The sequence below is a fragment of the Pteropus vampyrus genome, unplaced genomic scaffold (genome assembly GCF_000151845.1).
Source record: "Pteropus vampyrus isolate Shadow unplaced genomic scaffold, Pvam_2.0 Scaffold207, whole genome shotgun sequence".
Lineage (NCBI taxonomy): Eukaryota > Metazoa > Chordata > Mammalia > Chiroptera > Pteropodidae > Pteropus > Pteropus vampyrus.
The window spans coordinates 153,284-168,980 of NW_011888988.1; the positions used below are offsets into that span (position 1 = coordinate 153,284).

Consider the following 15,697-nt stretch of genomic DNA (forward strand, 5'->3'; position numbering starts at 1 on the left):
CAACCGTGGCACACCACGGTTTTAAAAGAAGCCCAGAGCATCTGTGCCAGGCTCCCAGCAGGGGAGAAAGTGCTTCAAATTCACACCTTCTGGGCTCCAGGGCAGAGCATGCCAATAAAGAAGTCCCCTACTGGTCTGATGACCAAAGGAATGTGGCCTTGATGGCACTAAAGCAAGTCCCCGGGAATGATCCTCTGCCTACTTAAATACCATTTGCCGTAGTTTCCTTTTCCATGGAAGAAAAACATGCCTAAGTTCATGTCAGGACATTCCTGATTTATCCAAGAGCCCAGGATCAAATAAACAAAGGGCTTTGAGCTCTGCCAGGGAGCCTCCTGCTTCAGGACGGAGAATTAGAGGGAAACAGCACTCAGCACAGAGTTGGCCCATCACCCAGTGAACTTGGTGAATGACGTGGCTGCTCAATGCCATGGCGATGGAGATGTCACGGGTGAGTGGAAGTGAGAGAAAAGAGGCAAATAAGTCATGAAAGAGCAAGACCAAGTTAGGGTCAGAGGGCCATACAGAGCCACAGAATTTACGGAGAGGCTGACAGTGGTTACTGAGCTTGAGTCCATGCAAAGAAAGGTCCCCATCTCACGGGCTTGGCAGGGACGAACTCTGACTTGCAAAGCATTATGACAGTACTCTATTTGGGGAGGTTTTGTTTCATTTAACTTTTCAACTAAGTCTTTTCTTTTTCTTCCCACAATTCTTACAATTTTACTAGGATCGGAACAGTCATTTTAGGTGCCTCTGCCCAATTCTAGGTGTTCCTTCTATTAACCTGATTCTGTGTGGCGGCAAGAAGAGAAAAACTCGAATGGGATGACCAGGAAGCAGAAGTGAATTCAGTTCCAAAAACACGAGAGGATGTTTACTTAGCAAGCATGCTTGAGCCTACGAGGAAGCAGTTTTACAGGGTGCTGCATGTGGTGTTTGATTTCTGGGGTAAAGATAACTTCTGAGTGAGGAGAAGGTGCCGGCCCCTTCCGTCCACGCTCTGAGGCCTGCGGAGGCTAAGCCAGGGCAAACGTGAAAAGGCAGGGCTTCTCCTCAAACCCAGCAGGTCACTGGCTCTCTCTGGTTTGCCTGCAGCTACAGGCCTCGGAAACTATCCCTCTCTCCTGACATCGCGAGCTCTCCACGGCCTCTGACGGATCTGGGTCAAACTCTGCAATGCCAAAGATGAAGATTTTTTTTCTTTAAAGGGAATAAGCTGAACTTTTACCCAGCCTTTGTCCAGGGTTTGGAATGCAAGCACTCACTGCTGCAAACTCCAGATCTACGGGAGTCAGCCAGGAAAGCAGGCTTCGCGCAGGCCTCTGTGTCCTCTCATTTCCTCATCCGGGCCTATTCTACAGGGATGGAATCTTTAATCAGGAAAGACACTGTTTCTCTCAAGACAAGGGGACTGATCCCAAAGTCCGCATAAGTATCTAGTGCTAGAGTAGGTGTTCTAGAATTCAGCAGTCCCCGACCTGTTTGGCACCAGAGACCAGGGCCACTATGAGAACCTAGTGTCTGATGATCTGAGGTGGGGCTGAGGCGGTCATGCTAGTGCTGGGGAGCGGCTGCAAATACAGATGCCTGCCCGCCACTCACCCCTTGCTGTGCGGCCCAGTTCCTAATAGGCCACAGACCAATATCGGTCCACCACCCAAGGGTTGGGGACCCCTGTTCTAGACAGATTAGGCAGATCCAGTCTCAGGAGAAACTGACAAGTGCAGGTCCACAGTGAGATGGTGTATCTGTTCACTGACTGGGAGGGGGCATACAACGGGCATTCAGTGACCCCATGAGGAAATCATTTATTAGGGACCTACTAGGTGCTAAGCCAACATGTAGCCTATAAGTAGTAAGAGACACAGGTCATCATCTCAAGACACATACATTCTAGTAGAGGACCCTATGAAAATTCTCAAATTTGCATTTTTGATATTTCAAAACTCTGCTCTTTAGGAGCTGGAATTCATTTTCCCACTGAAATATATGAAAAATATTGGTTCGGTTCCCAGAGTAGCCCATAAAAGCCTATTTTACTCACTTTAGGAAGTCATGAACTCAAATGCCTTCGCGGGCCAGGCAGGCAGATAATAAAGGTGAAATGGCAGGGAGGGGTGGGGAGGAGGGTAGAATATGCCAAGTGGAAGGCGCAGGCCTTTCTTCACAGGCATCCCCTCCCCAGCCCTGCCTGCTGGGTGCCAGCTGAAAATGGAGAGCCCAAGAGCCCATATCATCCAGTTTTTCAGGAGAAAGCAGAAATCCAGATTTATTATATTAAACTCTTGATTTTTAAACATTGTGCAAAAATTTAAAAAGTCAAAACATACCTGCAGAGTTTCCAGTTTGTTTTCTCTCTGGTAATAGGTCCAAAATATGATCTATTTGCAAAAAAAAAATAACATAAAAAATAAAAAAAATGGGAGCAGGCACTGCCAGAGTGAGGATTTAAAAATAAAGAAGCAAAGAATACAGTTGAAGAGAAAAGCTTTACCTCACAGAGGCTGCTACTGGAGGGGAAAACACGTAAAGGAAAATGAGGGAATTCTCAGCCTCAGGTCAGTAGTTGTCAACCAGCTCTACACTGAAGGCTACAGTGAAAGGGTGCCTCAGAATTATTTTTAAATATACTTGATACTATTAAAGATACTAGTATTTGTGCCCATCCTAACCCACCAGGGGGTCAAGAGTCTCCCATGCTACCCTGAACAAGCCCGATCCCGTCTGATCTCGGAAGCTAAGCAGGGTTGGGCCTGGTTAGTACTTGGATGGGAGACCACCTAGGAAGACCAGGTGCTGTACGCATAAAAAATAAAAAAATAAGGGATCGTAAGCTGACAAGGTCCTTGCAATCTGTAAGGTCAACCAAGGGTTGCCTCACCTAAAAAAAAAAAAAAAAAAAAAAGTCTCCCAGTTGAGAGTTGCTGCTCTGGACATCCTCAAATGTTCTATTCGGGGATTTGCTGGTAAGATCAGAAGGGATTACCACAGTCCACTGCCCATCCAAAGCATGGGGCCCTCCATAAACACCCTGATCAAGGCCCACGTGGTGTGGTCCACCCTCACTTGACTCAGTAACTCCCATCACCCCTGTGAAAGACTCAGACATCCTGAGATGAAATCTCTCTCCACTTATCTGCTAGCCTTCAGGTATTCACTCTGCCTCTGGAGGCCACAGAACAAGCCTACTTCCCCAAAGTCTTTCAGATATTTTAGGATAACTTCTACAACCACGAGTTTTTAGGCTAAACAAGAAGGTACAAAAAGGGAAATGAAAAAGGAGGTGGGGGGCTAGGAAAGCCGGGGAGAAAAATTCTTAAAATAGCTGATCCAAAGTTAACAAGCCAAAGGAAAAGAGGAACAGACATATATCTATTACGTATTCATGAGAAAAGAGGCAGTTGTGGCAGAATAAACAGCTGAGTGAAAAAGGACATGTGAAAGGAAGGGCCCAGGGTCCACACACAGAGGAAACACACACAGAGAACAAGAGCCGTGGGGGACAGTTCCCAAGGCCAGCCACCAGGCTGTGCCAATGATCCAGAGCAAACTAGCTTAAAACCTAGAATTGGGAGAAGAAAAGTCTATACAGCCCACAATTTTTAAGTATAGGACATTCTTTTGACCATTTGGGGGGAAGTGGTTCTTTTTCTTCTAGATTTTATGGATGCTCTCTATGTTCTGGATACAAGTCTACTTGCCGATTATACATACTATGTGTATCTTCCCCACTCTGCTAGTCTTTTTTCTTTATTGATTATCTTCTGATGATCAGAAGTTCCTCATTTTAATGTCAACCACCTTATCAGTCTCTCCCTTTATAGTCAGTGCTTTTGGTGTCTTCTTTAAAAAATGTACGGCTACCTCAAAGTTATGAGGTTATTCTGTGTTATCTTGTATATGAAGTTTTATTTTGTCTTAACTTGCACATTTAGATTGATGATCTGTCGGGAATTTATTTTTGTGTGTGATGTGAGGTAGTGGTCAAGATTCATTTCTTTCCTTGTGGATATCCAACTGTCCCAGCACTGTTTATTAAAATGACTGTCCATTCCCTACTGCTCCTTCTCTGTCATAAATCAGGTGCCCAGATCCATACGGGTCTGTTTCTGGGCACCCTGTTCCGTTCTGTGGTCAGAAATAAGATAGACAAATAGGCCTATTATTGTATCATGGAGCACTAATCTTAAATCAGGTGATTTAACATGAGGATTTATCTACAAGAAAAGTTTTAAAAAATATAAATTGAAGAGCTAATTTTACAAAGTGAGTTCGACATGGACAGGCTTAGTCTGAGAGGTCCCCAGCCTGGGTCTCTCAGAAAGAATAGAATGAACGGGGTTTGACTAAGAAAAAAACGAACTTAAGCTAAGGAAGATGTTAGCAAGAAGAAAGGAGCAGAGGTAAAAACGAGTCTCGTTTTTTTGTAGACAGTATCACAGCGATCAAGAGGACAGACTCATACTGTACAAGAGATAACTTTCATCCAAATCCTAAACATACACTGTTTAGCTGTGTGACCTTGGGCAAGTTAACTCAGCCCTTCTCGGCCTCAGTTTCCTAATCTGTAAAATGGGGAAACTCTTTCTCATTGAGCTGTACAGATTTAATGGGTTAATTGATGTATGCCGCTTAGCACTCTAAGTATTCAAAAAATGTTAGGTGCTATCCTTGTCAGAGTTTGTGATATCATGGCAACCAGATGAACTACTGCAACAATCTCACTGTTCAACAAACATTTAGTGAGTACATACTGCAACCCAAAGATACTACATAGTGGTTAAAAACTCAGACTCTAAAATGTCACTGGTTTGAATCTAAATTCTAACATAGTCTCTTTACTAGTTAATATAGACTTAAATAACGTCTTTGATCTAAGTTTCTACTTGCAGTTTCATCCATACTTTCTAGGGCTTTTCTTGGTGAAGATGCATTTTAACATAATGCCCAACACAAAGTAAATGCTCAACTGATACCACCTATCACTAAATGATGACGACAGTGGACAATGATGATTTCGTGCTTGGGACCATACCAGGGGCTGGAAGAAAGGCCTAATAATACCTCGAAAAACCGACATTACCTGGCATTCCTGTCTTCCATTCAAAGACTACTCAGGCACAACCACGCTTAGCTTCATATTGACAAGACTAAGCAGACAAGATAAACTGTGATCAGGCGGTAGGCCCAAGACAAAGGAGGGGCTTGGGGAAAAAAGGCTAGAGACACCAAGCAAAAGCCAAAATTGCTGGGACAGTTAAATACTTGGTAAGGAAGAAGTAACAAAAACAGAATCTACAAATATATATAATCAGAAAAAGTCTGAAAATGTGCTGGGTTGCAGGGTCAGAAACAGTACTCATAGGTCAGAAGTCTGATGGTATCCATGGGGAGGACGATGGTATCCACAGGGAGGGGAAGAACAGAGCTGTCAGTAACTTCAATCAACAGTAATGACCGTGATATGGTCAGCCTGGAAGACTGCATCTCATCTGTCTCCTGGAACAACTACCCTGGAGCCACTGAGTTTTTCCCATCAAGTCCCCAACCCAAGGCGGTTGCTGAGCTGAAGCGAAACCTGGCCCAGCAGTGACAACAAACACTCCAAGGACACAATACAGCACCACGTGCCAAGTGCAAATCCGAGAGACAAGAGCTGGGGACAGCCTGTGCTGGAGGGTAGGTCCTGGCAGAGGTGAGTGCAGATGCAGACACGGAGCCGGAGCCAGGCAGCAGACAGGAAGTGGCCTGGCAGATGCTGGCCCCGAGCATACAGGACTCCCAAGACTGCAGAGTGAAGGAAGATGAGCAAAGAGCAAGTCAAGACCTGAATTTGCAGAACAAATGGAAGTGAACCCCAGCACCCACGAGACTCTGGGATATGCCCAAGGGGAGTACAGTGACAAGCATGCGTTTGGGGAGAAGGTCAGGACTGGGATGGCAGATATTATGACCACTAGGCCCTGTTTGTAAGTAGATGCTTTCTTCTGGGCAGACTGAATCACTCGGCCACTCAGGCCAAAAATCCAGGCTCCAAAGTGTCCTGCCCAAGCTGGTTCCCACTACCTCTTGGGAAAGTGAAAGAGGCCAAAATGTCTATCTTGTCCTAGGCCACCAGTCATTAAATCTAAGCTCCTGCCCCAAAAGGCTCATGGCTCAGCCTCAAACAAAACCCAGACTGGCAATGCGACTGGCACTTGCTATTCTGATAAGATGTGGCTGAGTGAACACAGTCATCCCACTAGCCAAAGCCCCTGGACAAAAGGCTTCTTCTAGTGCTGCCCACAAGGCAGGGCGACAAAATCTTCTTGAGACTCAGGGAGTAACCAACGCACCTCTTGGCTGGCTGCTCTTGAAATCCTGGCCTTGTCAACAGATGGAAATAATTTCCAGAGAGATGGAGAGTGGCTGGGCCACGTGAATTGGCCTAAAGAGAGCTCTAATCCATCCCTGAATGGTGGAACCTACGATCTATGCCACAGGCCAGACCTGGTGGGAAGGGGGTTAATGAAGGCCCTGCCATTTACCCTCCAGGCACAGGCTAGAACCCTCAGATATAACAGCTGCTCTTGAGGTTCTTGGTTTTGGTCAAAGAGGGAAGCTCTGGGCAGGAAGAGATGTCTCTAGGGTACAGAGAACCTGGACAACTGATGACTCATGGGCCGTACTGACCTCTGCATGACCACATGAGCTTACACCATGTGACTCAAAAATGGAGTTTCTTTCTGTCCCGGAACAAACTATTGCTTTGCTTAGCTGAGTCAGAGAGGAGTCTCAAACACAAGTAAGAGCGGGGGTTCCCCAAACAGCTCTGACTTGAGCGTTAGTTTCCATACTGCCTTTGCCCCCATGCGTGGGCATGCCTGTGCCCATATCTGTAGCAGAAAAGGGAAGGGGAAGGACCTGCACGCCAGGGCGCAAGTCCAGGCTTCCGGCAAAGGGCCAGCCCTGCCGGGAGCCGGAGCAGGGACAAGTTCTCCCGGGTTGAGGTTTTCACCCGCGGGTGGGAGAGGGGCCGGCGGCAGTCTAAAACATCATCTTTAATGTCGTATTTGGGGCCAATGTTTGAGTTGCGTTTTATATTGTTTTCATAATATGAAACATAAACAAAAGTAATGGTCCATAAAATCTCCGACGATGTAAATATATCCTCTGCCTACAGAGACCTAGAGAGAGGGGAGGGGTTATTGACTAGGATCTTGGGGGTGAGAGGCAGTCCTGGGATTGTTTGATTTACAGAGGAAAGGTGTCAGAACAACATTCTAGAAGGTTCAGCTCTCTGAAGCCCTCTGGGACTGGCAGGCAGCCATTATTCTCAAGTTAGGATCGGCACTAGTCTCTGGGGTCAATGTTCTCTCCCCAAAAGCAGAGCAGCAATAACAGTTCTGCCTTAAAAAACAGAATTACACTGAGACACTACCCCCAACGCCACCTAATCTGGGGTGAGAGGCGCACCCCACCACTCTCCAGTGCCCTCCTTCTAAAACTTCAAACTCTTCAGGCGTCGGGGTGAGCACTGAGAAAGCAGGAGAGTGCTACAAAAATGGGCCATTTATTTATTCAAAAAAAAAAAAAAAACCCCACAGTGTTTGGAAACCACCGTGTCGGGCACAGTGCTAGGCACTCTCCTTGGAACTCTGACCTTGGCCAGCAGGAACTTTCCCAGTTGCCAGAGGCTGGTGAACAGGGAATCCACTAGCAGGACAGATGGCTTCTTAATCCCAGCCTGGCCCCCCGAAACTAGGCAGTTCATCCTACCACGCCTCCAGGTTATGGCACCTAGACGTCGCTCTGTGCCCCTCTGGGGCAGAGCTGGGGGTCGGGGCGCCTGCAGGCTGAGTGTGATGACAGCAGAGCCAGCTTCTGAAAAGGCTGACAAGAAAAGCAGTACCACTGGTGCTTCCGAGAGACCCTAGGCCCTGGAGAACTGGAGGACACAGGACAGGAGGAGCTGAGATGCTGAGATAAGCCTGGAAGTCCCCAGCCGCTTCCCCAGAGAGGCTTTTTCCTAACCGCCGAGGGAACATCCTTGCTAGCAGAGCCCTTCTCACTGACCTCCCGGCCAGGCAAAAGCACCCACAATGAAGTCCCCTAAGAGCAGTAACTACCATTCCTGTCCTAAACCCAACAGAGCCATCCAACCCCCTCCAAAACGAAATGAGATGACCTGCCAGGGAGCCTTTGGAGTCTCACCTTTCACCAATACAAGATCAGCCTTGGGTTCAATGCCAAGGTGTGGAACCCTGGGTAGGTTACTTCATCTGTCAGTCTAAATTTTCTCATCTATAAAGCTGGGCAAATTAGCTATTTGTGCTCCTTCCTAGTGTTGTTGTAATGATTAAATGAGTCCATGCGAGTAAAGCGTTTGGTAACACTGGTGGTACACAACAAGTAAACGGAACTATTACTATTGTTTTTATTATTACTGTCCCTACGCGGTGGCCACTAAGCTTGTCTTTAAGCACTATGGCCCCACTGAAGGAGCTTACTACCTCACAGGGTCACCCATCTTCCCTCTCTCACGTCCTTCATGGCTCAAATGGTCGGAAAATCACCCAGTTCCACGCACCAATATCGGCTCCCTGTCACTGTTACCTACCGGCCCCAGGGCTATGCCAAAGAGGAAGCTTGACATCGCGTGACAGTCCTTTAAATACACAAAACTGTGCCCAGCAAACCCCAACACCACCAAAACTCTCCCCTCTCTGGGGTAATCATTTCCACGTTTTTAACCATTCTTCACATACCAACAGCCCTCCTCCACATTTGTTCTAGTTTGATATTTTCCCTCCTAATAGAGATAGAGAACTGGAAACACCATCCAAAGTGGCCTGAGCAGGCTAAGGGACAGCAGACTGGGACCTCCAGCAGAACCTTCTTCCTCCCTCTCTCTTGCTTAGGCCACCACGGGCTGCCCCGCCACTCCATGGCCACCCTAACCCCCTTACCCCATTTAAAACCTTGCTCTTGTGTCTTCATCGGGACTCTCGCTCATGATCCTGGGAATAAATCGATAAACCTTTGCTGAATTATTTCTATATGAAAAACACTAAGCCAGGTGCTTTCGCATACATTATCTCCATTAATCTGCTCACTTTTCCTCAGCTGAGACACAAACCCTATTCTCTGGCCACAGAGCTCATGCTCCTGAGTGCTCTCTGGATGCATCCTTTCCAGCTGGCCAGGCTCCTGCAAAGGGAAGGTGCTTTGACACTGTTGACACTGGACGAGAATCTAAGACCCATGGTCTCTACTGGATGAAACAATATGTTCTCCCTGTATCCTCCATCCTTCCCCAGGCCAGACAGATGACAATCCTGCAAGCCACACATCTGACACAATGATTGTTCTCCCTTCTCCAAATGCCAACAACACATGTAACCTCGTGTTATGATTTAGAGACTGATGATATACTGTCAAGTCTCATCGTGTGTGCTCATTTAGTACATCCAACTAAAGTCTGAACTTTTCAAAGACGGGACCCAGGCAAGCTTTAGAATTACTTCACTCTTTCCAAGCCAAGCTCCCAGCAGCACCCAATCAGTATTTGTTGATTTTCTGTTCAGGATAGATTAGGCCTCCCTTTCAACATGACCACTCCAAGTCCCTGACAGACACACTAGAAATGGGCTCACTTGGTCCAGCTCCCTTCCTTGCATGCACTGGTCCTTGGAGGTTTCTGCTACTTCCTTTGATCCAGATTTGTGAAACATGAGTTTACTCCTCTTACTCCAGCTTCTGGAAAGGGTCTCCAAGCAAATATCAAAGGGATACCTGATCTGTGCTTTCAAAAACACCAGCAATCACCTCACCCTCTGGTTGGAGGATGCCAAAGGGTGGCTTTGCTCTGGGCTGAAAACAGTGCAATGTCAACTCTGAACCTTGGGGATCGGTTATGTGGGTTCCCTTTCCATGTGACCCAATGTGAGGTTGAGCATGGAGGAGACAGAAATCAACTGCCCTCATCTCACAGGTGGGAGGGCACTGTCAAACCCATTCATATCCAGAGAGACTCAAAGACCAGACATTCTAATAGCTCCTCATGGCTCCTTAACTGGATTTTGGCTAAGGAAAGAGTAGAATGCTTTCCTTTCCTGATACAGCAGCAGACTAAGAGGAGAAAGGAGCAAAGGAGTGCCATCCATAGCCCTCGGGAGGTAGGTAGAAATGTGAGCCATTGCCTGCCTTCAGATGCCTCTTGGGTGAGCTGGAATTCTTGCTGTTATTATGAACATGCACCGGCTGAGGAAAAGAGGGACAAAGCCTCTACCTCGTGCCTAGCTCCAGGCATTTCAGATACTGATGGGCTCCAGACAGAAGCACGGGGTCCTCCGAGACATGAGAAGTGGTGACTGAACAGAGAAGGCCTAAAGTCCTTGGGAGTCTGTTCTAGGTACTGGCTCTGGTTAATTAATGAGCTCTTTCCAAGCTCTAATCTCTGGTTCTTCTAAATACTTCCCACACCTAAGACAACGCCAAGCACACAGTGTTTGTTGATGCTGCTACTGAATCCAGGACAGGAGGAGAAAGAGAATCAAAATTAAATATAAGATATGGTTCATAACCAAAGGAGTTCCTAAAATAGCTTCCAGAGCTAACATGATTTGGGAACAGTTATAAAACAGCCTCGCTGCAAGAAAGCTTCGTGTGGCCCTGGACTCCCAGGCCTTTATGCCGCCATGGATGGCACATCCATTTCCAGTAATCGTCTGCTAGCTAAATGGTCAAATGAACACAGGGATGGAGACACTGTACAACTTCCTTGGAGCCTACTACTAAATATCCAAAATATCAACGCTTGCTTCTCATTTTCAGAATTACAAAATGCTCAGATGCTAATTGACCACTACCTACCATGAAGCTATACCAGAGCTGTTATGTCGCCTCAGTGCAAGAAAGCGATCAATGTGTCCCTATAAGCCGCTCCCAGTGTGAACCTCCTTCCCACCCCACCCCACTCCTGGCTCCCCTGGCTCCTTTTAACCAGTCACACACAACACCAAGTAACAAATTAAAAAATGGCAAGAACTCTTGGTGAGTAGACTTTGCTCCTTGGCCAAGACGAGGAAGCCAAGCTACGCGGCGGAACGCATCCCTCCTCCTGCTGATTTGCCGCCTGCTCAGCCCCAAGCTGGACTCCGGCCAGGTGACCTCTAGGACACGGTCATCTCCCTGGGGCCTGTCCGAGGACTTCAGAGAGACGCTACCTCCTTCTCCCACAGCCCTGACTTTGGGAGATGAGGATTTGTAGAAACAGAGCCTGCCATCGGCCTGGAGCCCTAACAGGGGTCTGGCTTACTCCCAAGACTGCTCCGTGGCCTCAGCCCTCGGTCTCACCGAACACGAATGCTTCCTTCGTCTCTCTTCTGAGACAGCCTTTGGATAAGGCCGAGCCCCCAAACAAGGACGCCCCTTGCCTTTTATCTGCCCAAACAACATCCTCTTCATCTTGAACACGGACCTCAACATCCATTAAGCGCTAACCACTCATGGGGCCCTCCGCACGCACAGTGGCTCGCTCCGTCTTCGCGACGGCACTATAGAGCCTGGGCTGGCACCACCGCCACTCCACAGGGCAGGAACCGAGCAGCCTGCGAAGGACACACCCGGTAACTAGACTCAGAAGCCCAGGCTCTTAACCACTGTGCAAGGCAAGCTAGCAGCTCCTCTTAGGAGACCCTCCCCGCCGACTCCTGTCCCCGGGCATGCGTGATGACCACTGGCGTAAAGCTGGGACTAACCCTATTTCCCTTTTTTTTTTAAAGGCAGAAACATGTGCCTTTGCTGTAAATAAATATTTTTAAAATAAGTTTTTACTACTAACTCATTTAAATGAGTATAAAGTATGCATAACTCCTTATAGTGTACAAACTAGTTTTACGACAAATTAGTCTATTTCATCCCTCACCAGAGCCTGGTGAACTACACACAATGATTCCCACTTTACAGATGAGCAAATGAGATAAGCGAGGGGAGTCGGCCAAGACCACCCAGCCGGTAAGAAGAGAAATAAACGGACCCCAGGACCTCCAGCTGTCAAATCCTGCGTTCTGGGTGCCCACCAAGTGGAAGGCAGCAGGGCACTGGGACAGGAAGGCTCGCGTGCACTGGCTGTGTGACCCGGGAAAGTTCATCAACCTCATCTCGTCTCAGTTTCTCCAGCCATAAAATAGTCCTAATAACAATTGTGACACTTGGTTCCCATGAGGATTAAATGAGATAACGTATGCAAAGTACTTAGCACACTGGCCAACACAGTAAACACTCATTAAATGCCAGTTATTTTTATTAAACGCCCCTGCCCAGGCAGGAACTACGGCATCTCCTGAACTCTCTATTTGCCTATACAATGGAGACTAGACATAAAACTCTGCATGCAGCAGGTGCTTAACACAGTGGGCAAAAAGCAACTTTCTTACAACCAGTCACCACCACACCTTCCCAACAGCGGTGGCCGAGATTCACAGGACGCAGACAGCAAGAACAGTGCCACAGGCAGAGCTGATCTGCTACACAGGTTCATGACGGCCAGGACCCGTCTTCTCCTGCCAGGGAGGTGAGGGCCAGGGTCCCAACCACGGAGACTCTGAAGCAGCAGCATCTGCCCCTTGAAGAATATGTTCAGGGACCAACGAGGAGACAGGAAGGCCAGGAGCCACCACGTGGCCACGAACAAAATGGCCACCGCAGGCCTGTGCTGGCCTGAGCGCCCGTGCCCTCTGGGGCGGGCGGCCGCCTTTCCTCCACATTCTGCCTCACGCCTCCCTCCCCCGGGGCTCCAGGTCTCTGCTCCCAGGGCTTGGGAACATGTCTGTCCTTGGTGAGAAGAGCAAATAAAAGCTCATGGCCTACTTCCAGCAGCCTCACTGTTTCTCACTTTAAGATTAAAATAATAAACACAGAGACATACAGAGGCTGGAAAGTGAAGGGGAAAATAAGTGGCATCAGGGATGAGGCACAAGGACTCATGCAGCACTGGGCTGCGGTAACCTGGCAACCTGCTAAAGGTGTGTCAGTCAGTAGGATGCAAACAGACAAGTACCAGGGCTGGAACAGTCAGGGCTAGACTGGGGGAGGTCACACAGGCTGGCCTCGTTCCTTGTGTGCTGAGGAGGGCGGGGGGAGCAGACGGCATGCTGCCTGCCCACACAGCTCGTGATTCCCCACCATGTGTCCACGACACCACCTAACTGGTCCCCCTGCTAGCTCCAAGCTCTCCCTTTTCCAGTCCAGTCTAGATTCCTCTACCACTGACTTCCAGGAAATCCTGGACCACCATGTCCCTCCCCTGCCCTGAAACTCCCCCATGGCTCCCCAACGCCTCGCCAAAGAATTCTCCTAGCATTCAAGGCCCCCCAACATCTGGTCCCAGTACACTTCTCCAGCCTCACTCTTCTCTCGTCTGCTTCCCACATGCACCCTCTGTCCCTAACTACCCCTTCCGCGCATGTCCCTCCTGTCTGCCTCTGCATGTGGCGAGTCTTCCCCTCACCTCGGCCCAAACCTAGAGATCACTATTCTCTTAACACGTATTTGCTGAAAGCCTACCATGCACCAGGCACTGGGCCAGGCACTGAGACCACAGGAATACATATGACACCTGCTGCCTACAGTTAGTGCCTGGCCCATCAATACTACACACATGGGGCAATTATTATCAGCTAGTCCCATTTTACAGATGAGAGAACTGAGGCGTAGTAAAGGTCAAGTAAAACTTTCTCAAAATGACCCTCAATGAGGGACAAACTTACATGGACGTTAGGCATCCCTGGCCTAGAGGCCAGTGTGGGCTTTGCTCTCCCTCATTCCGGGAAGCAGAAAGGGGATGCAAGAGCCAACTGTTGCAGTGCGAGGCTATGAAAAACCCAAGTCCTCAGCAAACACTTACCCCAGGCCACTTAGTGGGGGAACTTAACCCCCAGACTTGTTGGGGGCTCAGTGACTCTAGCATTCTGCCTCTGGCACAAGCTGGGGAAGGGGATCTCTGGGGTGTGTCGAATAGCCTCTTCTTTCTGTTCCCTCATGGCTGTGGGCCTCCGCATGGCCAGGAGACTCCATCTGTCCCTGCCAGCCTGGCTGCCTCTGTGCCTGTGCCAAGCCCCCACCACACCCTGGGAGGGCTGGAGCAGGACGGCACAACTCTGCTCACAGGTGGGCCGGGGGCTCTGGCTCTCACAACAGAGCCTCTCCCCCCAGTGCTGTTCCTCCTGCCCACAGGGGCTGTGTGGATGCGGGGAACGGAATGTGCAGCCTCAAGGTCAGGTGCAAGGTGTGGCTGGGCTGGGTGTAAGAGTGGAGACTCTCTGCCTCTTCAGTCCAATCCAAGTGGCCTTTCCTCCTCCTAGTCTCATCTCACAGTAGAAATCCCGCCCAGGGAGTCCCTGTGCCCCATGCAGGCCACCAGGGCGGCCTCCATCCTGCTGCAGCCCCACCGGGCTTGTGGTTCTGCCTCTCACCAAGCAAAAGGGACTCTTTCCTTCCCGTCTTCCTCCAGCAACCCTAGAGGCTCTTCCTCAAACTAGCTGAAGTATAAGCTCCATGAGGACAGGGACTTCTGTCTTTGTAAACTGCTGAATCCCCAGGGCCTAGATAGTGCCTGGAATACAGTATGCACTCAGTAAATACTCGTGGAAGGCCTGCGTCATCATCTCCACCTTCGATGTAAGAAAATACGTACATTTCCCAGAGTTATATCCAGCACTCCCCAGGTAAAAAACATACCATATCATGCAATCCTCTAACACTAGTATTTACTGAGACTTGACATAGGCAAGATGCTCAGGATGACACAGAAGACGATCCCCACGATCAAAACTTTACTGGAGAGACCTATCATGTACCAGGTGCTGGGGAACACAAAGACACGGCCTTTCTTTAAATAAAGGCTGCATGTGTATACATAGATACATATGCATTTATAGATACATGTATGTATACATATATACATGAAAGTACATATGCAAACATATGCTATTTATACATATGTAAATATTATGTGTATGTGCAAATAACTTACATAAATTCTTTTAAGCTACCACTAGGCAGTATGGAGGAGCCCAATGATTGAAATAGTTAATAAATGCAATAGAAACCTAGACGGGGGCAGGATTCACTGGAAGCAAAGAGGCTCCATGAGAGAGAGGCTGATGGGGTGGAGGGTGGTTCTGGAGAATCCAAATCCTTCAATAAAAACGGAAGGAGCTAAGGCAACCCAAGGGGCGGGAATGATGTGCAGAAAAGCATGAAGCAGGCTCCGGGAACAATTCGCAGAGAAGTCTGACTGGCCTAAGGTTTTTTATCCTTGTTTATTTTTTGAAAATTTATAACTCTACTTTTAACTGTTTCTTATTCTGCATCTATCAGTAATGTTTTATTTGGAAAAAAATTGTTTCACTGCAGTAATACACATTTTTTTTAAAAAAACTACTGCTCAAGTTCAATCTCATTATCCTACAGATGGGAAACTAGAATGGCCCCTGGTCCCAGAGTAAGCTCGCGGCAGAACTGGGGAGAGACCTTGGGTCTCCAGAACATTATCGAATCGCACATGGTGTACCGAGGGGAGCAAAGGAGGGGGCAGCTGCAGAGACAGAGTGCCACATGGGCCAGGCCTCGGTATCTTGACCTGGAAAACAAAGGCCTTCAGGTCCCTTTCACCAATATATGCCTACGACGAGGACATAACCGGGCACAT

General features: G+C 48.3%; 1 pseudogene; it reads left to right on the plus strand.

Moving 5' to 3' along the window:
• Positions 1 to 2,690: 2,690 nt before the first annotated feature.
• Positions 2,691 to 2,808, plus strand: LOC111746988 (annotated as a pseudogene).
• The last annotated feature ends 12,889 nt before the right edge of the window (positions 2,809 to 15,697 follow it).